Raw genomic sequence first — 24,920 nt, forward strand, 5'->3', positions numbered from 1 at the left:
GCTTTCGTTCATCTACAAAGTGGCTCAGAGCTGGTCTGGTTAAGCCCCTTTTGCAGAACCAGCTCATAGATCAGAAGAGAGGTGAACTAAAACCCCAGCATGCCTTTCTATTCCCTCAGGTTCCTTCCAGCCTCATTTCTCCTCAGAAGTCAGCCCCTTCGGGTGGCAAGGATGGTCAGCAGTGGGGGTCTCAAGCTGAGTTTCTTTACTTCTGTTGCTGACCCATGTTCCTACCCCAGGCACCATGAGTCTCTAGCAAAGCATGCGCCACTGTCCACGTAGGCAGTTTTATGAATTTTACAGAATTCCATTCTTCAGGAGTCCATTTGCCAACTGTTTGTTTTATGCTATCTCCAGTCAACTGAATGCCTGGCTAGCTAGGCAGAGAGGAGTGAGAGCCCTTGTCAGCAGGACCCCAGCAGAATTTCCCATGGTACACTGCTGCCCCACATGACTCTCCTAACCCCTGTGCTCAGGCAGAAGCATGGCCCAAGAGGAAGGCCTGTTTCAGAATCAGAGAACCCGGCCCCTGCCAACAAAGGCTGCCTCTCAACCCTTAGAGGAGGTGGGCTGCACACATGGTCACAGGAAGTCTCATGAAGCTGAGCAACAGTCGTGCCAAGCCCAGCAGTGGGGCCAGGAGCAGCAGCCCACACAGAGGACAAAGGAGGCAGAAAGAGGCAGCAAAAGAAGGAGGAGCAGGTGGGACCTGAGACTTCAGGGTAGAATCTTGTCTCCTGATCCTCTAGGGCTAAGACCAACCCTAGCCAATATTAGCAGGGGCCTAGGCAAGGGCAGAGTGGGGCTCTTCTTGGCATTTCAGATAGTCCTGTTGATGAAGATCAGCCATCTTTACACTTAGGAAATTAAAATACTTGCAACCCATCCAGCCCTTGGCTCTTTCCTTTCTAGTATTTTCAGTGCCTTGCGTACACTGCATTTTCATTCATGGAGACACTTCCACCCTGCAACACCCTTGTGAGTCAAGACTAGCCACTCCCCTCTCCACTACCCAACATTTTATAGACAGGGCGTGGGAGGGGAGTGAGTGGCCCAAAGCCATACAGTTCATAAGGAGGAACCAGGGCCTGGACCTGGGCCTTTCACACTCTAAACCAGAGCTCTTTCCAGAATTTCTTGAACCATTGCAAAATTAGTTTCAGGGGAAGACCTGTGGCACTGAGAAATGCTAAAGATGCAGCGTTGCCCTGGCTTTCAGTAACAGCAAACCACCATAAGGTAGTTGTTGTGATCCTCTGAAGTCATACACAGGGACACGAGAGAAGCTGCTGCACCGGGGTGACCCCCCTGCTGGCTCTGCACATGGCAAAGGCCCTTGCAGGCAGGTCAGCTGCACGCTAGAGGTGGAGCCACACCCTAAGGCTTACCAGCACGCTTCTGAACCCACTGCTCACAAATCACAACCTAACACAGTTCACACTGCACCTTCCTTAGCCCTACCACATCCTCACATCTCTCTGAAAGAAGCAGAGAAGGAACTTACAGCGACAGCACCTTCACAGGATGTGCAGGTGAATCTGTGCATTTATTAGTTTTTGTGGTCAGTTATTACGCCCAGGGAAATACTTGAAAGTCTGGCATCTGGCATGAAATACAAGGTTTTGTAAGCTGCCCTTCATTCATGCAAGTAAAGGAGGAGGATTTATTGAGCACATACTGTGTACCAGTTACCTTAGCTCTGGGAGACCAGCAATTAGAAAGACCTCAGAACCAAGAAGGAAATTTGCTTTGAGAACATTTTAACTTCAAAACAGGCATGGTAGTTGATACACTGCGTCAGCTTGGGAAGTAAAGGCTCTGGAGGCCCCACCCTAGGGCATGGAGGGCCTTCCCTAGAGTGGCTCCGCACAAAAAGGATGTGAAAGGGAGCTGAGGAAGGTTGTTGCGTGCCATTCCCTTGGAGGAGCTTGTCGTTACAGTCAGCACGGAAGGAAGGGAGAGAGGCTTGCCAGAAGCTGCAAGCCTCCCTTTGCTTTGTTCTTTACTGCCACCATGAACTGTCGCCCCCTGCAATGTGCTACTCTGCCTTGGAGCCAGCTGGACGTGGGCTGAAGTATAGACTAAAACCTCCACTAACTGTGAGCTGAATAAAACCTTCCTTCCTTAAATTTGGGTGTCAGGTATTTTGTCCCAGCAGCAAGTGAAAAGTAACCAAGATAACAGGTATCTGTATTAGTTTTCCCCACTTCCCATCTATTCACGTATCATGGATTACATATAATCCAATACTTTAATGTTTCAAACTCTTAAAAATCACTTTTTCTTGAAACATTCCCTTGTCAAAGATCTTCTGGTTGTTAGCATTTTTCAAATAAGAACTTTTCTACAGGTCTGACAGAAATAAAAGAAGTCTCTAAGGAAGACTTCTCTTCTTTTATTGCCAAAGATTGGATTTTCCAGGAAGCAAATAAAGAACAGAAGTGGGTGGTACTGTCATGGTCAGAATCATGCTCCTGGACCGAAACTCAAATGAATTTTCCACAAAGAAAATTATTCATTGAAAAAGATGTGCCCTGCTGTACTCAGGTTACCAAATTAATCAGTGAAACTCCTCAACAGAGGGGGATGTAAAGGTAGGAGTCAAAACACTGCAGTAAACCTACCCCATGCTTGGACCTCCATTTCTATTTCATTTTGATCCAGACAGCACCGGACTCATTCATCTCATGCACGTGGGACTGACACCTTTCAGATGAGGGAAATTTGCACACACGCTGAGGCTTACCTCTCTCTTTTCCATTTTAACAAATGTTGATAAAGATCATTCTAAAAACCCATTTGACATGGTGCTGTCAGGGCAAGAAGAGCGTAAGACCACTCAGTGCTGAGTCTCTCACCGACGGTAGCCCTAGTAGGGTGGGGCCTCCCGGATCACCATCTAAATGGAAGATGGGTGCCTAAGTCTTCTTCTTTTTTTTTTTTTTTAATCTAAGTCAACTTTATGTCATTTTTCCTTTTTGGCAAATGCCTAAGTGGAGAAGCATCTCATGCTCCGGCAGTGACAGGAAAGCACACCACTTTTGTGTAACTGGAGAATCTCTTGGCATTAACATTGTAGTTGCAGTCCCAACAAAAGGAGTGTGACAGATCCATCAGAGAGGGTGGGCAGACCCCCAGCCTGCCCAGCCTGGGCTCACTGTCAGTGCAGAATGTGGGACTGTTTGATTCCTCAGCAAGCTCAAGAAAGCCTGGGAAGTGGGCAACACATATACTAAAATTGGAACAATGCAGAGAAGATTAGCGTGGCCCCACACAAGGCTGATGCGCAAATTTGTGAAATGTTCCATTTTTTTTAATAGCATTTCTTTTCTCTTTTTTTATGTATTTGGTACAGGGTCTCCGCTACACAGCTCGGACTTGTAGTGATCCTCCTGATTTCAGCCTCCCCAGTGCTGGGATTACAGGCGTGCGCCACCACACCTGGTCTTGGTGTCTGGCTCAGCGTGTCCAGGGGCAGGGCTCGCTAGGCATGTGGTGCTGAGGATTGAACCCCAGTCCCTGTGCTTGTCTAAGCAGGCACTTAGTCCATTGAGCTATCTCGCCAGCCCGCGTTCCATATTTTTATTATTTATTTTGTCATTGATTTCTTTTTAGAAGTTGTAGTATTAAGGAAGAAATATCCACACAGATGATTCTTCTGCTGTAGCACACTTTAGAAAAATGCATACATGTCTTAGAAACTGCTCAGTGAGCACATTTTTTTCAACACTACACATGAATGGATCCAATTTCTATCCCTTGAAGGGCTGGACCAGGGCTGGCTGGACATACAAGTACTGAGTTCAGTAACTAGATATTTATTTAGCATTCAGAGCAATTTGTGAATTTGTTTTGTATTTATAAAATTTACACTTGGCAAACGTTAACTCTTTCAACATTTTGTTGTTTTTGTTTTTTCTAATTTCTTCAGTGTTCAAAAATTTCACCCTCCCTTGCCCCGACAGATCTCTGTTTTACAGAACTGTTTTACAAGTTTCTGTGTACAACTTTTTAAAGTGTGCAAATAAAACAACATTTTATTTTCAAGTTAAAAAAAAGTCCAGCCAGCTATTGTTTTAAAACATTAGACTGACACATTGGAGTACATGTAGGTTTATGTGTATTTGAGGGAGAAGGGGTGTTACTAGTGCTAATTATTTTTGTTCTTTGCCTTTCATTCTAGAGCAGCCCCCACCAAGCTGCCTGATCTCCCACCATAAGTGCTCAGACCATGGAGCATGTCTGTAACACGCAGCTCTGCTTAGTTCCCCAATAACCCAAAAGGCAAGCGTGCCCCCCATTCATCTTCTCAGGTCACTCCTCATTGGCCATCTCAGGTGTAACAATTTGGGGGTCATGTCTTCACCCAGACACATGAAAGTTACTAGCTAGAGGAGAAGAAAGAACAGAAGGGGAGCCTTGACGGGGAAGAGGAGCCTGCCATGAGCCTGCGCAGGGAACAGGAGCCAAGGCATTCAGCAGGGGGTGTTGGTGTCACCAGATAAGGGGTGGGGAGTTTCCAGTGAGGTGCTGGGGACAGCTGCCATGGGCTGAGCTTGGGGCCACGGAGCAGGGTTCCAGGAGTCTGCTTGTGAAGGGGAGGAAGAAGCGAGTCAGCAGAGGCCTGGCGGCTTGGGATGTGCAGCTGCTCCTTGCGCGAGGACACAGAGCTCGCCATTGTGGACTGGGGTCCTAGATGTCAGAAATACTGGAGGCTTCGTTTAAAGATGGAAGGAGTAGAAGGACCTCCAATCTGCTGCTCCTCTCCTAAGGCTTCCTTGATGTTTGTTCGTTTGTTCTCCAGAAGGGCCGCATGAGCACCTTCAACTTAGACACTCGACAGGTGTACGGGTCAGGGGGCCCCACCCTCCCCAGAGCCGGCACGCTCACACTGGGAGACTCGAATTATGGAGACCTTTCCACGTCACACAGGTTTGTCAGGAGAGGATGTTTACCCCTCATGATGACATCAAGGGTTAGGACACCTAGGTCCCTTCCATAGTCTGCCCGTCATGGGCACACATTTGCAGTGCATATGTGGCTTCATGGAGGCCCTGTGCAGTGGTCACAGCTGAGGAAAACTCGAGGCATAGAATGCCAAGCCTGACTGCCTGATCAGATTCCTGGTCCAGAGAGAACGTGGTGGGTCTGTGTGGGCCGAGTGCACGACCAGGAAACAGGCAGGGGGAGGTGGGGTGTGGGCTGCAAGCGCCTCATGGAAAGCAGGAGAAAGCAACCATGGACATGGGCAGGCTGCAAATGCAGCTGCACAGCAGGCAGCAGAAGCCTTCTGGGGAAGGGGTGAATCCCCAGGTTGGAGACATGGAGACATGGAGACTCCGCAAGATAGCAGTGGAAAAGGGGAACGGGAAAAACGAAAATGAACATAGACGAGGCGTGTCACATTTCTATTGACATTCAAAGCATTTCAGATGGCATCCTGGGCTGTTGCTGTACCAAGCTTTGTAGACTTAAGGCCTTGGCTTTGGCACCCTGCCCTGGTAATGTCCAATCATAGCTCCGTGTTCAGTCTTACTGTGCACCATGAATCAAAAGGTTAAGGAGGGAAAGAGCTCTGTGGTGTTCCAGTAAAGGAAAAAAATGGGTCACCTTACTGCAGTATGATCTTAAGGGAACCCTGTAAGGGCAGCAGAAAGGGACAAGGTGCATCTGGGAAGTGTTTCTTTTCATACGTGCAGGTGTGCTAGGAGGCAGGATGGAGCTGACCTCTCTGCCCAAATGTTTGGCTAACAAACAATAATAAGAACATTCATCAGTAGATTGTTGCCCCTGTAGGTAAAAATGATCCGTTGTTCCCCTTCCCTCCCTAATACACCTCGTTTCCTAGACCTGACCCTCTGCATGTGCCTTTTGCTCCCTGTTACCCCGTCACACGTCTGGCTTTCACAGGCATCATCCTTAGCTCATGCTGAGGCTCAGCATCTGTCACATCCATCTTGGAGCTTCTGAGACTGGTTCCTTAGGGTGTTCTGCTGGGACAAGTCCACTGCTCTTGCGGAGAAGCCTGGGACCTCCTGTGTCATAGGCAGGAGCCACCAGGCAGGGGCCGGGGGGGTGTCTGTCCCCATTGTGCAGCTCACTCACCAGCCAAGCGCGGCGATGTTAACGCGTCAGTCTTCATTCACATAAGGCCGCCTGTGGAATCTGCGCTGTGAACTTCAGCCCCTGGAGTTTCCTCAGCTCCCTACTCCTCTGCTCCTGGCCGTCCTGTGTCATTCTCGGCCCTGCTCCTCCTACTCCAGCTCTGCTCTGTGATCCACTCTAGCTGTCCCGGCCACCACTCGTAACCAGAGACCACACTTTGTATGGCTTTAATCCTTTTAAGTGTATTCAGGCTCATTTTATGGTCTCACACATGGTCTGCTCTGGAGAACATTTCCCATGCCTCGAGAAGCATGTGCACCCTGCTGTTGCTGGGTAGTGTTTTATGGGAGCCTTGTAGGTGTCGCTCGTTTCCAATGTCATTCCAGTCCTCTATTCCTTGTTGATCTTTCTCCTAGTGTCCTATACATTACTGTACACAGGGTGAGGCAATCTCAGAGCCCTTCCTCAACCACTTCATCTTCCTGATGGATTTTTATTGCTACAAAATGTTCCTCTTTATCTCAAGTTTTTGTGTTTTTAAGCCTAGTCTGTTTCATATTAGTATTTCGTATTAGCTTTCTTCTCTTTTTCCTCCTTTCACTTTTAATCGGTTTACATCTTGGGATGTGAAACGTCCCCTAAATCTTGTGGTTGGCTCTTGTTCTTCTGTCCTACCCAACGGTCTCTGCCTTCTGACTGGATTCTTTAAGCCATTCACATTTAGTGATATTACTAACATGATGGGTTTTACATCAACCATTTTATTTTTTATTTCCCATGCATCACGTTTTTCTTTTCTCTTTCATCTTTAACTAGTTCTTGTTGATTTCAATAGTTCTTTTTTTCTTTAGCTTTCAAAATATTCACTGTAGATAGGTAGGTGTGGATCTTATTGTATTTACCCTTAGAATCCTTTGAGCTTCTTTCATATGTAAATTATTGTTTTTAGCACATTGGGGGATTTCGTATTATTCTTCAATTGCTTTCTCTGCTCTCTTCTGTCATCTCATTCTCCTGCTGACACACCTAATTCTTGTGCCTTGATGGGCGTAATGGTGTCTCACATTTTTGTAAGGATCTAATTTTTCTTCATTTTCTCTCTCTGTTCTTCAAATTACAGAATCTCTATTGTTACCGGCTAGCTTGGGTACTTCCTTTTAGTAATAATGGCTATTAAAAGAAAAGCAAAAATACACAGGGAAAAAGCTTCAATTAGAAAGTCGAAGGGAAGACAGGAAAGGGCTCCTGCTTAGGTAGCTGGGACTGAGAGTGTCTAGGACACAAGGGACCTACAGGAAGCAGAACGGCCAAGCCAAGGCTTAGCACCGGGAACACCCATTAAGATTTTTTTTTTTTTATGTGATAAGACATGTTATTATTTGACCATATAATATTAGTGTATTTCTTCCAGTGGCAGACTAAGCACAGGATAACATTTCTCTTTAATTCTCCCATGAATCTCAGTGTCATCTGTCTTTTGGAGGATTCAGCTTCATACGACGTCTGTGATACTGCCTGCGAGGATACCAGCGATGCTTCGTCGTGAAGAGCATTTTGCTAAGTTGCTCTATCGTGGGTCCTTGCTCAAGGCATTCATTTTCATTTTCTTCTAATCTGGTTTTGAGCACTTGATCATGTGTTTCTTCAATATTATGGACGGGACCTGGCTGAGGCACAGGTCTTGTGTGTTCAGAGGGAATGTCCACAGAAGGGTGGTAGTACACCATTGTCCTGCCATCAGATGTCAAAGGAAACTCCATTTTGCAATTATAGTCATCTGGAAGAGAAGAACACGTGGATTTACAGCAAACATGAGATAAAGCTCCATTCTGGACTGAAAATAAATGTTTCAGGAGAGCTCTCTTGGATACCGCCCATTTTATTGCTGCTGCTGCTGTCCCAGTACATGAAGGAGCTTATCAGGTAATATGAAGAAAAAGATGTGGGAGAAACCGTCTTTAAAATCTGCTTCTAGGCACCAGTTTTCATCCCACTAGGCCACCATCTTGCCCACCGCACCCGTTAGGATTTGACCGCAAAGCTGTACCACCCGGAAGCCTCTGAAAATGTTAAAGCATCAGAAAGAAACATCTGGGGCCGAGGAGATGGGTCAGTACAATAAGTGCTTGCCTTGTAAGTGCAAGGGCCTGAGTTCAATCCCCGGTTCCACAAAAAAAAAAAAAGAAACATTAGGTTTATTTTAGAAGAATATTCCTGACATGTGTAGGGAGAAGGTTAAGCTAAAGTCAGGGAGACAAAGTAGAGAAGTATTGCAGTAGCTCGGGCAGGAGGTGAGGGCGGCAGCCAAGACGCTGGAGCTGAGGAACAAGCAGAGTACAGGAGGAGAAATCAAGACAAGAAGAAATCAAAGGTCCTTATGACCAAGTCAAAGCCATTGATGAGGAAGTGGAGGTGAAGAATGACTCACAAGCTTGTCACGTGGCAACTGTTTCTCAGTGTGTGTTGCTGGGGATTGAACCCCAGGGCCTGGGACATGCCGGGCAAGCACTTTCCACTGACCTACATTCCTCGCCCCATCTGCTGTTGCCTTTGAAGATAGCATCACTGCTTTGATGTTTTTTAAGAGTTTCTTCCAAAACTCTTCATTTGCCAAAGATGCATCTATGTCACAAAATCTAGAAGAATCTGCCTTCCTTCTTTCCCTCCTCTAGCACTTTGTGGCCAGTGAAGCCAGCACCCAGCAGGGAGGGATGCCTCCTTCAAAGATTATCCATACCAGTGGCGTGACACCCTTGCAACTGACCACGGCAGCGGAGCACTGTCTGTATGCTCTGAGGAACTCACGGAGGGAGGGCTGCTGATGCCTTAACTATTTGGGAAAGTAGGCTCCCAGGAAAGAGGACCTAACCAGTCAAACTTACAGTTCATCTTCAGGCTGCTAGCTCCCTCCATGCTTTTGCTCAGGCCACGCACAGGACCAGGACCTGATGTCCATGGAAGCTTTCTTTTTCCATACACTAAAGCCAACTGTGTGTCCGCTTTCCTAAGGTCTATTGTCCATCAACAGGGACAAAATGTTCTATGGAATGAGCAGCTCCTGGCTGAGCCTGTGACTCAGTGGCAGAGCATGTGGCTGGCATGCAGAAGGTCCTGGGTTGGATCCATGGCACCACAAAATAATATTTTAATTTTTTAATTAAAAATAAAAAGGCCAGGGCAGGGAGATGGCTCAGTAGAATAATCACTTCCCTGGCAAGCGCAAGGTTCTAAGTTCAATCCCTGGTTCCGGAAAAAAAATAAATAAATAAATAGGACCATTCTCAAAAGGCCTTTCACCCCTCATAGATGTGTCTTGGCACTGGACTCAGCAAGCTATAGCGATCCCCAGGCAGATGACCCAGGGCTCCAGGAGAGCTCGTCACACACCCTGCTCCCTGGAGCAGGGCTCCCAAGGCCCCAGCTGGCTACCGGATCCCCTCAGCCGGTGTCACCCAGACGTGCTGCCAAGTGATGCCTGGGGAGGCTGAGGGGGGAGCAGGCAAGGGACTGCTCTGTGTCCTACGTTCCACTCAGCTGCAGATGCCCCTGATGTCCTGCCTGTGTGAGATGAAGGCTCCATAAGATGGAGGTCCATTCCTGGGACCCGCACACTAGAGCCACAGGTTTGTACTCCACGCGCTGGTGGACCAAAAGCAGCTGTTGGGTTTAATTGAGATCATTTTTTCCAAGAGGGTGAACCTCCCATATGTACGTGGTTCCTTCATCCTCCAGATACTTAGCAGTCGAAATAAATATGTTTTCATTTAGGGCGGAAATGCAGATGGCCTCCAAATGCCTGATAGTCTATCTCATTAATCAAAGTCGGCGGGAGAGTAGTCTTGCTGCACACTTCCGGTCCAGAGCAGACCACCTCCCGGTCAGGAGAGACTCTTCCCTCGCAGAGCTAGCTGAGCACCTCATAAAGGGCGACAGAGGTCGGAGGACAGGCCCGTCTGCTGCCTCTGCTCCTCCTGCTTGGTTGATGGTCCTTCCACCCTCTCCCACCATATCATATACATAGAGGAAGCACACACGCAGTCAGCCACAGGCTGTCAGAGTCCTCCGTATGCACACTGAACAGACGCGTGAAGCAGAGAGAGGGAGACGGTGGGCAATCGCTGCTGTGACACTTGCGATGAATTTAAGGAGGGCAATGATCTGACAGAGACATAGGAGGAAGAAGCTGAGCAATGACTCGGGGAGAGAGGAAGGAAGGAGGGAGCCCACGGCTTTGGCCGGAACGTGAAACGCCAGCTGGAGGATGAAGGCGGCCGCGGCGTGACAGCACCTGAGTCCAGAAGCTGGAATTTGTATTTAATATCGGAGACAGCTGGCGGTCACGGGGAGGCATCTGAAAGGAGGGGTGATGGCCCAAAACTGTGGTTAGATAAGTGAGTAACGGCCAACCGCAGGACTTCATGCAGATGCCATTAAAGTGCTTGGGAAGAGGCTTTAGTTACCCGGGAAAGGGTCTGTATTGGGAGAAGTGAAGAAGATGAATGCGAAGCTTTATCTGTAAAACAATTTCAGTTATGTGACACAGATATAAACACACATAGAAGAAACTCTGGAACACCACAGTGTGAGCGTCGCTGTCTCTGGGTAATCAGGTGAGAGGGTTTTGTTTTGGTTTTTAGGTTGAAATACTCAAGTGTTCTACAAAGAATAAATGATTTTGAAATCTAAAGGAAATTCCATGCTATTTTGAAAACTTTATCAGAGGAATTCTGTTGGATGTTGAGTTGGAGCTGATGAGGGTGGGCGGCGGCGGGTCAGCCAGTAGGGCTCTGCACCGTGTCCAAGCAGTGGGCTCAAGTCCTGGTCTCATGCTGTGGAAGGGCTTCTTTCAGAGGAATAACAGGACATCATGAGGTTATCTGTTACATGGTCAGACATGACAACAGAAGCCAAATGGAATAGAACATAAAACAGTGCTACCCATGGGGCTGGGGATGTAGCCCAGAGGCACAGTGCCTGCCTGGCAAGCACAAGGTCATGAGTTCAATTCTTGATACCTCCCCCCCAAAAAAAAAAGGATTTGGGAAAAGTGCTGTCCACAATTAAGCTGAAAATACAACTGGTTAGGCAAAATTTAATTCTCTGTGGTTCTTTTGTTTTAGGTGTTCATGAGATACCAGGTTAAGCCGAGGGCTCTCTATTTGAAATACTACAGGAGGAACCTTTATTAGATTTTCTCACTGAGGGCCTAAGTTTGCAGCATGTTTTAAGGTTAAATATTTGATCCATGCTAAAGACCCAGTCTTGTCTTGATACTTCCAGTTTATCTAATCATCAGCCAATGAGTATTTACTGACTACCCTCTCTGTACAAGATATCAGCCCTTTGGAGTAAAGCACCTGCAAGCAGGCACAGGGGCCGCGGGTTCAATCCCCCAGCCAGTGGTGCCAGCCCCACCCCCAGGGCACCCTGAGAAGGCGATTGAAACTGGGCATGGTGGCGCACACCTGTAATCCCAGCACTTGGGAGGCTGTAAATAGGAGAATCACTACAAGTCCGATCTAGTAGTGAGACCCCGAACACCCTGTAGACTATTCCCTAAAATACAGAAAAGAAAAAAAAAAAAAAAAAGATATCAGCCCTTAAAATTGAGTAGGAAAAAAAAATACCCACTACTATAGAAAAGAAAAATGTGAGACCTAGAAGACAAAGATAGGTGCGTCACCCGGGTGTCTCGGGGGCCTCTCCGGTGACCCTCCATTGTCGGGCTCCACATCACCTTGTGCACTTATTTACTGCTACTCTTTAGTATATGCCTCCCCAGGCTGCCTCTCTCCACAGCTAGCCAGCCACACTCTGTGTCCATTAGGGAGGCTTCCAGCCGTGCATATCTCTGAATGACTTGTAAGGGAAAGCATTGTTTTCTTACCAAGTTCAGAGGTAGGTGATCTCAGAGCTGATCAAATAGGGGTGTGGCACTCGGGTCTCAGGTTATTCTTAGCATATATTAGCATAAGTCATTCTTAGCATATTAAATGTCATCACCATGTGAGTTGTCACCTGGTGACAAGATGCCTGCTACAGCTCCAGACATACATGACGTTCGAATTTAGAAAAAAGGAGAAAAGAATGATGGTGACAGTGTTTCTCTTCAGCTTGTCCCTCTATCAGGAAAGCAAAAGGCTTCCCAGAAGTCATCCTACTCCCCAAGGTGGGCTTTGCTGTTTGTTTTCTTCAGCCAGGAGCAGACCACACTATTACCCTATGCTGCAGACAAGGCTAGGAAACTGGATAGAAGCCTTCCGTGGTTCCCGGTGCCACGCTGTCCAGTATGGCAGCCGTGTCACTCTGTGTACTTGCCATGTGACCAGTGTGGCTGAGGCTCTGAGCTTTGATTTTAATGAACCTAATTTAAATTTTAAAATGAAGGCACTAAGAACAATGTAGCTGTTATATCCACCTTTTGTTTTGGGCAAGACTATATTTACTGTACATTTCATGGCATATATATATACACACACATATATATGTTGTTATTTCTAATATGACACATAAACATTTAATTGACTGATTTGGCCAATACAAATAGAAATATTATAATTTGGGGATACTCAATTTGATCTTTGGAATGTCCCTAAGTATTTTTATATTTCTTAATTATAATTCTCATCAAACAAATACAAATCAAGGGTTTCTAATGTAAATTGACTATGTGAATTGTGATACGCTATCAGGATTAGCTGCGGAATTCAAAGATTTAATATAAAAAAGTAAAATATTTAAATAATCTTACAAGTCACTGTGGTGCATGTCTACGTGTCCCCCTTCCCAAGCCTCATTGGGGCACTGGGGGTGTGCTTTTGGGAGGCGGCTGAACCTGGAGTTTGTGATTGACTCATGGGCCAATGCTGGGACTAAAGGCGTGAGTACTGCACCTGCCCTAGGGCAGGCAGCCTGTGTCTGGAATAGAGAAAGAAACAGGCTTGCTCCTTTTCCTCTCTCCACTTGTTGGTTTTGTGTTTTCCTACCACCATGAACTGTTGCTCCTCCACCATGTGCCTTGGAGCCAACTGATTATGAACTGAAACCTCTACCAACTGTGCGCTCAGTAAGCCTGCCCTTCCCTAACTTGTGGTTGTCTCAGGATATTTTGTCTCAGGAGCAAGAAAGGTAGCTAAGACATAAGTATTCATTAAGATGCTGAAGATATAATATTTGGGATATACTGGGTTACATAGAATATATTATTAAAGATGATTTCTCCTATTTCCTTTTACATTTTTAATATACCTACTAGAAAACCTAAAGTTGTGGGGGGGGAGAGATTTGCATCATATTTTTATTGGACAGTGCTGGTCTGGAGTGAGAGTATGGCGAGAACAGGTGAAGATGGTGGGGTTAGCTGTCTGGAAGTGCCCCTTTCCCATACTTCCAGCTGAAGAACACTTCTGCTGTCCACGGTGGCCTGGCCCAGAGCAGTACTCCAAGTCCTGACTCTAACTTATTGTTGAGATTTCTGCTCTTATTAATTGGGCGTCAAGCAAGATCTAGTAGCTTTGAGCAGACCCTTGCCTAAGGCTGACCTTTTCCAAAACTCGTCTTTAAGTTTTGATACTTACTTGCACTTAACAAACATGGATGGCATATTGAAAAGAACATGAAGGCAGGCAAGAACAAGAACTAATAATTCTTCCAAGAAGAGTCATGAAAGTTTTCCCAGAAGAGATGATACTCAAACTGAAATTAGAAGAATTAACAGGGTAAAGCCTGCTGTGTGGGAAAGGGCATACTGAACCCAGGGGGCACAGTTATAAAGGCAGGAAAAGGCAATGCAATTTGGGATATTTACTTTTTGTAAAGATCACTTGGCATGGAGGCTAGAGTTTGGGCTTTGTGCGAGGGTTGAGTGGTGTTGTGGCTTGTGTCTAGCTGTCCCCCAGAGCCTCATGCACTTATAAGGGGAGCTTTCACAGAGGTGGCTGGATTAGACTGTGTGATGCTGGAATTAAAGTGGTGTGAGTCCTAATTGGTCCACTGACTGCCGTGGCATCTGCCCCAAGCCTGGATGGAATATAAGCAGCAGAAAGAAGCTGCTTGTGTCACTTGCTGTCCTCATGCTGTCTTCTGCCACCATGAAGTGTTTCACCTCCGCAGTGACTCCCTCCGTGGGGCCAGCCAAGTATGAGCTAAAACCTCTACAAACTGTGAACTAAATGAATGTTTCTTCCTATTACTTTGGGTGTCAGATATTTTGTCTCAGCAACGAGAAAAGTGACCAAGACAGGTGGAGAGAGAAGTCTTGTATTCCCCGTATTTGAATGATAACTTCGCTCAGCAAAGAATTCCAGACTGATACATATTCAGCACATGATGTTACTCCTTTGTTTTCTTCGTTTCCATTGTTCTCACTGAGGGTGTGCTGCTGACATAACTGGAGTTTCTGGGTCAGTGTACACATTTCCTTTGGCTCCTCTTGAGCGCTTTCCTCTTTGGTGCTGTTGGTATCACTATATCTAGGGAATAAGTTTCATTCTTATTATTCTTGATCAAGATCCAACGTGCCCCTGGATATCAAGATTCATGGACTTATTACCTCTGAAAAATGTAGAGCTATTACTTCTTTTATCACTGCCTTTGCCTATTCACAGCTTCAGAAACTCCTATTACACGTGCTGGACCTGATTACATGATTATGACCTCCCCTTCCCTTCCCCTTCCCTTCCCCTTCCCCTTCCCCTTCCCCTTCCCTTCCTCTCTCCATCAAAAAGTACCTTAATCTGGGCATGGCAGCACGCATGTGTAATCCCAGCTCTGGGGGCTTGAAAACAGGATCATTACGAGTCTGAGCTGCATAGTGTATTTTGTATTTTGACCCTGCACAAAATGCAAAATACAAAAAAAAAGTACCTGATGCAAGATACTTACATATTTTTTCTATTTTTTCAATTACTTTATTTAATATGTAATAGAGACCACTACAAAGAAGCCCTGAACCAATCTTAAGTTAACCAGTGAGCTTTTGACAAGAGACTGTCGAAAGCCCAGGCCACTTGTCTGGAAATGGGTGGCTGACGTGGCTGTCTCATGGTCGGTGAACCTCTGAGTCACTGATCCTCAGGATGGAAAGCCTCAGAGGATAAGGCCAGAGCACAGCCAAGCACACCTGGCTCCCACCTCAGGTAAAGAGCGCAGCCTCAAGCATTTCACTCCTGGGTGGATTAATGTAATGCCCTACTTGGAGAAGCCCTTGAATGGTTCTGCCCTCCCTCAGTGCTCCCCTCCCTTGTCCTGATAACTAAACAAATACGGGTCACCCAGGGAAGGTCTTGGTCTTAACCCCGAGAGAATCTCTATTTCTGTGAGAGGGCTTTGGTCCCCCTGGAGCCCTGAAATCATATCATTTGCCTCTTTTATTCACCTTTCTCCCTACCTCATGTGGGAGATTGCAGACCTGATCGGTCCACAATAACTAAAGGATAATACTAACCCAATGAATATGTGTTTGAAAGATGGCTTCAAATGTAGGTTTATATTCCTGCAACAACACAAAAATTGCTGAATGGCTAGTTAGACGTCACACCAGCGACAGAGTCCGCTATAGTCCTCACTTCGTTTCTTTCCCATTCCCACCAATCACATCATGGCTAGTTACCGCACGTAGGCGGTCAGGCAGTCTACCCATGAGGAAGGGAGTGTCTGAATGGACTGAGATATCGCAGGAGGATATAGAGAAAATATACCAAAATGCCAGAGGGGAAAATGTTAATGATTAGGAAATACTGAGGAAAGAAGTAGTTAATCCTTAATTTTTTTGTCTTTTTTTTCAATTCTTTTTTTTTCTCTTCTTTCTTTTTTTCTTTCTTCCAATTTTACATGCATATATCTGGTGATATGAATAAGTGATTTGAAGACAACACTATGCAATACAACAAATACTGTGAAATTCATATTATTTTGTTTAGTAAAATTCTGTATCATTTGTAATCTTTATGTTTTAATACTACTTTGTACTCTTTTTAAAAAATAAAATAAAGAAATATTTAGATAGAGAGGTAAAGAGGTATGAAAATTGAAAATCATGTATTGTGATTGCTAATTAAGAGACAATTGGTAAATCATATGTTCTCCCTTTATTTTTCATGGCATTTATTGATTCTTTATCAGCCACAAGGATGAGCAGAAGGCAGAGAAAATGAACACTCAAAAATTATTTTGTTTTGCAGTACTGGAAATTGAACCCAGGGTCTTGCCCATGTTAACCAAGTGCTTTGCCACTGAGACTCAAAAACTATTGAGTGATTGATTACTGAATTTTATTTGGGGGTTGGGAAACATATGAAAATAGTCTCGGTAACCTTTATTTCTATGGATGAGACAAAGAGTAATGGATTCAAGAAATAAGAGAAGCAATTTTAAATTGAAAGTCATTTGGAAAGGGTACAAAATCTGAAAGTCAGACAGCTTGACCCATAGCCAAATCTCCCAGGCAGTTTATGGTATCATCCTCAATGGTATAGACGAATGGGCTGCTATTTAGAAGGATCAATTGGAAATCTTGAACTGCTCTTCAGAAAATGCGCACTTGAACCGTGTAGCCTTCCTGTCCACTCTGGCCCATTTCTCCTTACTCCATTCCGGTGCAGTGTTAGTCATACCTAAGGCATCAGAGGAGAGAAATTGTCAGCTACCTCTTTTGCAACTGACAAAGAGGTAATGATCATTTCAGTGTTTCCTCAACCAAAGTCTGCTGCAGCTGCTGCCATCGGGAACAGGCTCTGTAATGGACCGCCTCGGGACACAGCTTCCGCCAGAGACCCATCCCTAGAACCCATTTATTTCATAGGATTGCGGTGTCTGTCAGTCCATCTGTCTAAGTAACTGGCTGTGGGCAGTGCAGAGGCATTGATCATTGCTGGTTCTTTAACAAATGTGTGTGTTAAATCAACTCAACAAAGACATTTCTCCTCTGACCTCAATTCCAGGAGATCCAAATGATTTGGAAGAGGGATGGGGAAGGGGCGAGTGTCCAAGGATTTTACGTTGGAGGAATCTTAGGCTGTTGGCTGCAAAAGTTGATTTTTGCATCCGTTATGAAATGAATTTTCCTGTTCATTCGCTTCCTGTGCCATTTTTACTGTTTATTCTGCTGCTTGGCGTGCACAGGGCCCAAGCTTGACTTCGGTCCACACGTCTGGAAAGCATAGTACAGTTTGCTCTTTCTACACATCCTGCTCGCTTAATAAAAATGTTCTTTTTTTCCCCCCTCTAATACAAATGGTTGATCACAGCATTTGGTAACAGGACAAAAACTGATAATTTAGTTAAAATGAGTCACTTCTGCGCCAGACTGGGAGCCCCATGACTCATAATTATAAGTTCAAAGACTGCTTGTTTGCTCTAAGAGGAAGCCGGTCCAGAGGGGCTCTCAGCCTGCTCCGCTCTTTGCATTCTTTATATCCAGAGAGCAAATTACTGCCCAAGGCAACGCCAAGCTCCTTAGTGAGCCCAGGAGCCGGCAAGGCTGCTTCCTGAGCTGGGCGAGGGGCAGTCGGGTCGGAGAGGCAGGCATCCTACCGAGCCGCAGCACCAGCCACCAGCAGCAGCTCCGCCGGAAGCATCTGCAGCGGGGCTTTGTGCCACAGAGGAAGACCAATCTGAGTTTTTAAGGCAAATTAAGTTTAGCTTGTTCTTCATCATGCTACTTAACTTCTTAGCGCCTTTTCCGTCCTCCTCCTCTTCCCGCCACGTAGCAGATGGAGGCAGCTAGGACCCTGCGCCCTTGGCATTGCTTCCACAATCCAGTTCTGCTCCCGGCTTACAGAAAAGACAGGATTTAATGCAAGTGCAGAGAGAGAAGCCACTTGCTGCGCACTGCTGCGGCACGCAGGGAGAGGAGAACAGGCCAAGAAAGCCCAATACAGAGCGGTAGGAGCCCTAAGGTTAGGAGGACCCTAAAGGTGCAACAGAAGAGAGAGTGACAAGCAGGGAGAGGCTAGAGCAGGGCCTGGAAGTCGAGGGACAGCACTGCTGCTGAGGCCTAATGGAGCCAGCGGCATGATTTGAGCTGGGTTTTCCGAGTCAGGCTGTCTTCTCTTAAATAGGAAAAAGATCCTTGAGGTCTTTGCTTGCCGCCAGTCAGCAGCCAGGCTCCAAGCTCCTTCTGTGGTATTTGTCAACATACGTGTTGTTTATATTTAACAAAATAGTTTTATTACAGCACAGTGGGAAACTCGAAGACGTGCAGCCCAAATGTTGATCCGTGAGCAGAAACACTGCCCAGCTCTCAGGGTTTTGAGAAGCACTTTACCTCAGTCTCTCTTCAGGTTTTATGGCTGTCTCTATCACGCTTCTCGCTTTCCCAGGTTGTTTTTCTCCTGGGAAAGAGAGAGAGGAAACGGCATACCTCAGGGGCCTGCTATGAGCTGAGGACAGTATCCACCCTTCCAGCTCAGTTCCCTAGTCTTCCAGACAGCCTTTGCAGCAGGCACCATCAGCCCATCTTGCAGTCGAGGACACTGAGGGTACCACCAATTTCTAGGCTCAGGAACCGCAGGCTGCCTATTGCAGGGTCTTCCTTTATGGCGTCTGCTCCCCCCTGAGCCACTCCGTGATCCGTCACCCTTTCCTCAGGCACCCTGGCCCCCTGCAGAGGTTGCACACTTGCTTTCACTGAGTATCCCTCATTGACCACCTGACACGTGCCAGACACAGGACATGCTCACATAGCACCTTCTAGAACCTTCTTTCAGTTACGTCTTCATATCCTGAATGCCCAGCATACTTTTCACAGCTTGATCATTCCCTTCTTACAGACTATGCATGCCCCTCACCTAGCTTTTCTGGGGTGTAGGAGCCTCAACATCTGTGTCAGTCTTTGCCTTTCTGTTAACATTTTTTGGTGCTGAGGATCAGAGCCAGGCCTTAATGCTTGCTAGACAGTATTCTACCACTGGGCTAAATCCCCAACCCTGTGTCAGTCAAGCTGAATGGATTTAGTGAGTCCTGGCGAGGTAACTGGGTAGCGACCACCTGTCAGTGGGTGCATTGCTGAAGGGGCAATTAGTAGGTTGAGCTGAGCTGGTGGAAGCGGGTCATGGCAGAATGGACTTAGGAACTTGATCTGCTCCAGCTCTCTTCTCCCCAGATTCTTCCTCTGGCCCTGCTTCCTGGATGCTATCAGTTGTTTAATCATCACTTTTCCCCTACCCCGAGGTTCCTGCCTTGAAGCCAGTCTACCATGAACTTAACCTCAGAAACCGTAAGCCAAAATAAACCTCTCCTTTAAGGGGCAAGGATCAGGTATTTTGTCCAAGCAGTGGGACAGCTGACTAATACCATATCCCAGCCCTACAGTCATCCCCACTCTTCTGCCAGCCCTGCATACACACCCACCCTGGTCTGCTTATCTCCACTTCCCACAGGGAAGCCAAGGACTAGAGGAACTAAGCAGTGACCTCAAGGTCGTAACTGTTCTTTCCCCCAGAACTCCCATCAGGAAGTCATTCGGCTTCCTAAGAAGCAAGAACTTGCATTTGGATTTTCTCTACAGAAAGCTAGCCTACAGAGATGACCCAGAATGCCTGTGTGAAAATCACTTCCTCAGCGAGGCCTTCCTCTGACCCCTTTCTATTCTCGTATTTTTAATCATCCCTCATCATAGAACTACTGAATAGTGTATTTCTCTGCCTCCCTTGTCTGCCTCCCTCAGTAGAATGTAAGCTCTCCAAAGGAAAGACGCCTGTGTCTACCACGATAGTCCAAGTTCTGAGAACAGTAGCTGACATAGAGTGGGTGCTGTAAACACTTGTTGAGATGATTAATTAAATGTGGAAGAGCATTTATGCACCAAGAAACTACTACAGTATTATTTACATAACACATATATAAAACAATGTAAATGTCCAATCTTAGGGAACGGCCTATCATGATGATATATTACACAGCTATAAAAGTAATATTCATGAAGATTTTAATGACTTATAAAAAGGGTGATGAGATGGTGTTAAGTAAAATATAAACAGGCTACAAAACTGTACACACGTTATCCCCTGAACTATGTAGTAAAACATCTCAAGAAGACCTGGAAGGAAAGGGAAGGGATTAGGAGTGATTTTTTTTTTTTTCTGCTTGCTTCTTTGCAGCATTCTATATTTCACAAAATGTCTGCAAGGAGCAAGCTACACTTTGATAATTAGAAAAAATTTAAATGATACCTTCTGCATTTTGTGCCTCCTCAGGCAGCCACCCCATGTAGAGACTGACATCTGCACAACTTCCTGGGCTGGCTATGTTTCTCTCTGAACTTCTAAGGTCACTTCATGGAAGGGGAGCTTCCCCCCGAGTGGCTTCATGTGCATGGCTGGTCAGGAACTTCCTGCTCTGTTGAGAAGGTGCAAGGGACACACATTCATATTTGTATGTGGCACGTAGTTTGGCTCCTTTTAGAAATAATTGCTCAGAGGGCTGGCCAGATGGCTCAGTGGACTAAAGCGCCTGCTTAGGCAGAGTGCAGCAGCTGTCAGTCCCCATAGTGTCATACCATCCTGCCCCGGGGTGCACTGGGACGGTGACTGAGACTGGGCATGGTGGCACATGCCTGTAATCCCAGCACTTAGGAGGCTAAAAGCAGAAGAATCACTGTGAGTCTGATCTACATAGTGAGACCCTGTACACCCTGTAGACCCTGTACCAAATACATTTAAAAAAGAAAGAAAGAAAGAAAGAAAGAAAGAAAGAAAGAAAGAAAGAAAGAAAGAATTGTTCAGAGGCCTAAAATGCAAGAAGTGGAAACAAATCTCAATCACAAAATGGAAAACCTAGTGAGAAAGCATGAATGGCCAGCCAGGGGAGACTGAGCCCAGCCAGGTCCCCAGGACAGAAGAGCTCATATGAAGACTCTGAGTGTGAGTATAAAAAGGGGGACCTCAGCCTCAGGGTCAGAATCTTCACAGAGGAGTGATCTGGCTTGATAGACAAAAGCCTTGACATGCAAGGGTGCCAGCCAGGACCTCTGAGCAGACCAACTTCTGCAGAACCGTGACTTTCCCCTTCCTTTCTGCCCTCTCTGGGCACTAGAGACAGAGTGGTACCAACAAAGGCCTCCTTTGGGGCACTTTCACTCGGCCCAACGCACTCATACCTGTGGTTTCAGATGGGCCAGAAGACATAAAACAAAAATGGGGTAGACTATTGGGGTGGAGTGGGCAGCTATGTACGCACTGAGCACTGAGTAGTGAGCTGATAGCCACCACGGCCCAAGGAAAGAACATTCCAGACGGAGAAGCAGACAGCAAACAGAAGTGCCCAAGGGCACAATCAGTGTGGCCATCCAGGCCAGCAAGCAGGAGGCATGCACAGAGGAGACCCGGGTGGAGTGTGAGAGCCGGCCAGTGTTGGAGCAGGGTTGGGTCCGTTCAGGTTTGGGGGTTGCCATGGGAAGCCCCTGGAGAGCTCAAGGCAGGCAGTGACATGGCTGTGCTCCTGAAAGGCCACTGGGACAGAGAGATCTGTGGAGAATCTATCCCAGGAGGACAAGGTGGGGGTTGGCAAAGAAGGCCAGAGATGGCCTGGGCGGGAGCCTCAGCTGGCATAAAACAGACAGAGAGGTGCCAAGCAGCAGGAAGTAGAGAGCTGACAAGGGCCGCTGGTGAAGCTGAAGTCACCCCAGGGACAAGGCACCGAGGAGCAGCCTAGGACTTTGGCTTCAACAAATGGTGCCATTTACTAATGTGGAAACAATTAGAAGAAGCAGCTTGGGGTAGAGTTTGGAGTGGAGTATAAGATGCAGGGATCCGTTGGAGAAGCCAATTAGACATGCAAGTGGAGATTTCAAGTGAAATCCCAGTTGGGCCCTCCACGGAGAGGGCAGAGCTGAGGAAACACATTTCGGAGCCATTTGTCCGTAATACACAGCAGAGCCATGCGATGTGCCCAGGGTCGGGCTGGGTCCTCCTGTGCTGCAATGTGTGGGCATTGGAGAGAGAAGGCAGGAAGACAGGAGGGAGCCGTGTCCAAGGGCCAAGGCAGGACACGCTCCCCACAGGACTGTGTCCTGGGACACACTGGGCTGTGCCCTCAGAGGAAGGCAACCCCCAGGCTCAGGCTCATGACAAAACGTGTCTCTCGTGGATGCTGCATAAACAGCATGGGCTGAAGGAGCCCCAGGGTCCCCAGCCGATGGAGACCACGTCAGGAATGACCCCCTCACCAGGTTCAGGACAGAGCAGTCGTGGAGAACTGCGTGGGGGCTCGATGGTGCTCATCAAGAAGGTACTCATGTCACTGCCACTTGTGCCCGCTGGCCAGGGCCAGTCACACGCACATCTCTGTACTGTTCTACTGCTTACTGAGAAGTCAACCAAAGAGAGAAGACTGACCACTGGCTTTGGTGACACTGGGGTTACTGGGGACCTCAAGAAGGTTCTGTTAGTGGAATAGGCAGGACTGATTAGTAGAGAGTGGAGGGGAGGTTTTGTAAATGTTGATTGCAGGAAAAGCTGCTGAGCCTTTTTCTGTTAAAAGGGAGCAGGGCAGCAGAAAGATAACTGGAAGATGAACAGGGTAAAGGGAGAACACTGGTAGGAGAGTATGTTCCCCGCGTCTCTAAATGACCTACTCAGCCTATCCCACTATAAGTAGTTGAACTCTTCTGTTTCACCCATGACCTCGAGGCCTTTGCAGCCACAGCCTTTCACTGAGTACATATTCAAATACATCATCCATAGTCAACCAATTCAACAAGGACTTTTAAATAATGGCACCTTGTTGATAGAAATGAGCCAAGGAGGAACGAGAAAGTGCTCCGGCGAGGCGGAGGGAGAAGGAAGAAGGAAGGCGAGGGAGGGAACTCCCAGCCCGAGCTGAACTGGCCTTCAGAAGAGGGTGGGCGCCTGCTAGCAGCTGGGGAAGCCAGGCCTCTGGGTCCTGTGACAGCGCACAGAGAGACAGTGCGGGGGACTGGACACGCTGTCAGGTTGCATCTGTTTCCTCGGAGAGACCAGGCTCCTCCTTGGGATGAGCCTGCTGGGTGGCTGGGAGGCCAAGAACACAGAGGCAGCGGGGCGAAGCCACCCTTCCCTCCCACACCACTGGCCCATAATCCGCTGCCACCTTCAGACTCCCAGCCTGTGTCCTGTGCTCCCTGTGCTCTGAATGGCTCGCTGTGGGTGGGTTCTCGGATGACTCATTATTACTGACGATGGCAATTATAACTCCAGTTTTTACACTCTCAATTTTTATATTGGGTTCCATATTTTTTCATTCATGCTGTCAGGGACTTTTAAGTGAATGATTCATAGCCGCCACTTTCTGTGTTCTTTATTTGTATTACAAAGCGTGTACATAGAGAACTGCCAGAGAGACAGAGGCAAGTTTAACAAGTATGATTTAAGAGAAACAGTTTCACTGGTCTCTGCTGGGTCCCTGCCCAGGCCCTGTAGCTGGTGACTGAAGGCCAATCTCAGCCCCCAGTCTTCCAACTCCAAATTCCACCTTATGTCCCCAGCACTGAACAAGCATGAGAAAGAGTGGCCTGAGGCCCCGCTGCAGCTCTGGTCACTGGAGGGAGAAAGGAGGGCACCCAGCCAGCCTGAGGAAGATTCCTACAGCCCCTACCCAGGGAACCTGGGCAAGGAGGGAATGGGGGCAGTGGGGTCTGGTCTGAACTCCCCCAGCAGCCAAAGGAAATTCCCAGGTCCTGCAGAGCAGCCTGCAAGCTCCACACCCAAGGCCCCCTGCACCCTGGGTCTCGCTGTCCTGGCCTCTGTACAGGACTGAAGCTGAGCCCTTTCCTCTGCTCCCTCTTCTCGGTTCCCCAGGACCGCTGTGCTCCTCACCCCAGCTACAGCTACCAGGTTCTGGACTTTTCCTGCTCTGGACCTGCTCCCTGCCGGAGCCAGCCAGTACAACGAGTTTAGGGCAGGAACGCTTCCCTTGTGGGTGCTTTACACAGCACCCATTCTGCATAAGTCAGGGAAAGATAAACATGTCAGACGAAGTTCTCAAGCCAGAGTCCTAAGAGCCCAGTCGAGGCTTCTGGACAATGGGTCACCCCGCTTTCACCTCTGATTCTCGCCCAGCCCCAGCCCCATTTCTTCTGATGCCTTCCACAGTCCCTGGTGACAGAGTTCTCTGTCTCCAGACCGGTCCTGCATAACCGTGGGCTTCCACCACGTCACAGCCCCAGCCCGCCCCAGTGGCCTCTGTTTCTGTACAGTCTCTAACCCTTGACCCCTCAGGACTGCCATCAGTGCTTTGCTGAAAGTTACAACGTTGTTTCTACATGATGGCGACTTTGTCTTAGCCCAACACCCGGGAGAAGGTGCTTGGGGAGAATAACCCAAGTCCTCAAGAGCGAATGGAGGTTGCCAGAGGCTGGGGCTGGGAATGGGGAGATGTCCAGGGCACAAACCTGCTGGTGTTGGGCTGAGTAAATTCTGGGTGATCTAATGTGCACCATGGCGAGACCACAGTTAATGATATGTATTATATGCAGGAAATTTACCAAGAGTAGCTCTTAGGTGGACACACACACAGTGTGAAGCAGTGGATATGCTAACTGACTTATTTGTGATCATTTTAATATATAAATAAAATCATTGCATACCTCCTATTGTCAATTATATTTATTTAAATCTGCAAAAAAATAAGAGTAGCACACTGCACATGTGTACAGACGCACGCACGCACGCACGTAAGCGTTAGAGACCAAACACCGCATCCAGTTACGGCTTTGCCACTTGCCAGCTGCTGATTGCGGTTCCTTTGCGGGGTCGTGCCGAGGGTGAAGTGGGACGCCGTAGGGGCTGCATCCAGCGCCTGGAAAGTTCTCGGCAGGCTTAGTTCACCACCGCCACCGA

General features: G+C 47.3%; 1 protein-coding gene and 2 pseudogenes across 1 annotated transcript in view; 2 read left to right on the forward strand and 1 right to left on the reverse strand.

Moving 5' to 3' along the window:
* The window catches only part of Kif6 (kinesin family member 6), a 355,828-nt gene that overhangs the window by 247,753 nt on the left and 83,155 nt on the right, over positions 1 to 24,920 (forward strand). The window lies entirely within an intron of this gene.
* Positions 3,217 to 3,314, forward strand: LOC111818728 (annotated as a pseudogene).
* LOC105742595 lies at positions 7,572 to 9,018 on the reverse strand (annotated as a pseudogene).

This window comes from Octodon degus, unplaced genomic scaffold (assembly GCF_000260255.1).
Source record: "Octodon degus isolate 3935 unplaced genomic scaffold, OctDeg1.0 scaffold00005, whole genome shotgun sequence".
In the NCBI taxonomy this organism is placed as follows: domain Eukaryota; kingdom Metazoa; phylum Chordata; class Mammalia; order Rodentia; family Octodontidae; genus Octodon; species Octodon degus.